The following is a 2925-nucleotide window of genomic DNA, read 5'->3' as shown; positions in this document are numbered from 1 at the left end:
CTGGGTTCCCATGGATTCCACCACTGGGACGAACTGAACAGAGGGTATTTCACACACGGGCTGTAGTGACATTGGATCACGAGAATTGACCTTATTTGGCTGCAAGATAAATGAAACATTAGACTTCCCTTTGACCCTGATTGGGTCGGTGCAATGCAAAATATGATTGTTGTCCATATTTGGTATTGCCGTATCCATTTCCGTACAGGGACCTGACCCTGTTTCTTTTAATTGGCGGAACTGCGTCCCACCTTCACATCTAAAAAATCCTCAGACTGTTTTGGTGCAGAAACTTGAGACAATTTACTTACAATGTCAGTTAACTTGGAAACCTGATCTGCAAGTTGATCAAATCTGCTAGGTTTACGTGGGTTTTGATTCTGGGGACCATTTTGGTTCCCTGTGGGTGATTTACCCCTGGGTGAATTTGGTGATTCCTGCCCTTTTACCCATTGTTGCCTGGGCCTATTGTCCCAACGTCTATACCCTTGGGGATGCCTATACTCTTGGTAACCCCTATAATTCTGTCTACCCTGGTACCCTCGGTAATCCCGGTTGAAACGAGGACGATAGTCCTGGCTTCCAGAACCTGAGCTGTTCCCGTCTGATCCCTTAGGATTTTGAGGTTTGTTTTGTATGGGATTTGGCTGTCTTCGGTTCTGCTGATTAGACCCATTGGCTGAAGGTACTTTCTTTGGCTGGGACTCAAAATTTAAATGAGGTTTTACCCTGGACTCATCGACATTGTGCTCTGGGAATTTTTCAAACTTCCTTTCATTTAAGTTTTGGCCCTCACTGATGTTAAACAGTAAAGTTGCTGATGTTACCAGCTTTTCTAGGGGACTTTCAATATCCATATCATGGGCTAAACTTAATTTGATCTGGGTTGGTAAGGCCTCATAAAACAACTGTTTAAAATCTATAGATTCCCAATCAGGGTCTCTGTAGGCCAGACCATAGGCATTTTTGAGCACAGAGAGAAAGTCTCGGGGGCTTTGGTTAGGCCGACATGTAAGTCTATAAATTTCTCTCTTTGCAGCAGTGGTATTTCGGTATGGACCAAACTCTAATTTGATCTCGTGTAATACCGATTGCCATCTGGTGATACCTCTCTCTCTAAAGGAGGAAAAGTAATGACGGTATCTGTCATCAAAGGCCCATGGAAGAAAGCTGATTCTGTCTGCTTCAGACAAATCCAAAGAGTCCATAGTAGACTCATACATTTCTAAATGGGTCGCTATTTGGAGAACCTTTCTTAGAGAATTTTGGCACAGCAGTATTCAGGAATTTATGCTGGCAGAATTTTGTTTTTCACCTGGATATTGGGGATTTTTACCTTTTGAACCCCTTTTATGGGTGTTTTTCCCCCTTCTTGGGACAGGACTGGAATCCCGCTTCCTCTCATCACTTTCAGACCCACTTGTATTAAGATTGGAAGCATAACTTTTATAGGATACATTGGACACAAGGGACTTACGGCGCTCATTCCTCTCTGGGGATGAGTCTTGACAGGAGTCTATAGGGGTCCTGGTTCTGTGATTGCCCAATAAGGTGGTCACAGCTTGGCAAGCTTCAGCCAACCGGCCCAAAACACCTTGTGCCTCTGAATCAACATTATCAATTGGTTTGGCTCTAGGAACATATGGTGCCCAATTTTTATATTGGGAAGTGATTACTGGAGGATCAGGAGATCTCTCCACACCATATACACCTGACTGTTGATTTTTAAACAACTGTTGCCGTAATTCTTCAAAATCCTCTCTGAGCTTACGGTATGCTATGCGACTATGTTCAGCATCAGTTTCTAAGTCCCTAATAAAGGCTTCCTTGTTAGAGATATCTATCTCTAATTGGTTTCTCTCAGATTTCATATGTTGGATATTTGATTCTATCTCATGTAATTGAGACCTCAATTTTTCTATATCTTCTTTTCTAGCTTTTGATAGGGTATCTACCTCCATTAATGCATATAAAACAGGAGGTAGGGCACATATTAATTTTTTTTCTTCGTCTGAACTGCTAGAGGCTAAGTTCATACATGTTAAATAGCGTTCAACTAGGCCGTCTGTTGCCCAGATATCATTAAGATCTGCCCTAGCATTTTTCTTCAAATCATTAATCCAACTATCCATCCCTTGATCAAATTTTAACCGTGTATATATGAATTGAACAACATTGTGGATCATTTGCTCTGGGGTGTTCCCACTCTCACAGCTTGCAACACTCATGGTCTCAATTAATTAATAAAAAAAATAACTAGCTTGACAGAAGTATTGGAATGGTTTTTCACTGTTTGTACCAATATGAGAAAATAATCTCGATCTCAGCAGTGCCTCCAAATTATGTCGGGCTATTTGTGCGAATATTTAATGAAATTATATAAAATTATTTAAAAGAATTTAAGGCTCCTTATAAGTAATAAACAGGAGGAGTCTTAAATAATATATGCCCAACTCTGAATTCAATATCGAGCTTTCCCAATCAATTGGTACAAAGGGTGAAAAATCAGGACAACTATTTAACAAAAGAATTAATTTATTTATATATAATAATAACAAATCAAATTATCACTTCTTTTAAAATCCACCAAATACTTCTTGATATAAACACAAGATAAAATTTATCAACAGATATTAATTGATAAGACCAAAATCATTAATATGGCGAGCATCCACAAGACAATATACACTCTTATTAATAATAAAGTATTGGAATCAAAGGAGGAATATGTGACTGATTCTGATTTGCTAAGGAATTCTGTCCTTAAATTTTCCTATTTCCCCATTAAATCGTTAACTTGGATATCATATATATATATATATTAATGAAAAATAAAATCGACCCAAATTAAACAGATTATTCCCAGATTGCAATTCTGGGAAAGTCAATGTTTAGGGTATGACTATAATACACATAGTAATAATA

General features: G+C 38.6%; 1 pseudogene; it reads right to left on the bottom strand.

Annotated features, from left to right (window-relative positions):
- Positions 1-227: 227 nt before the first annotated feature.
- On the bottom strand, positions 228-1976 carry LOC108700001 (annotated as a pseudogene).
- Between the last annotated feature and the right edge of the window lie 949 nt (positions 1977-2925).

Source organism: Xenopus laevis, chromosome 8S (genome assembly GCF_017654675.1).
Source record: "Xenopus laevis strain J_2021 chromosome 8S, Xenopus_laevis_v10.1, whole genome shotgun sequence".
Lineage (NCBI taxonomy): Eukaryota > Metazoa > Chordata > Amphibia > Anura > Pipidae > Xenopus > Xenopus laevis.
The sequence above is the reverse complement of the archived record's forward strand: the minus strand, read 5'-3'. Positions and strand labels throughout refer to the sequence as shown.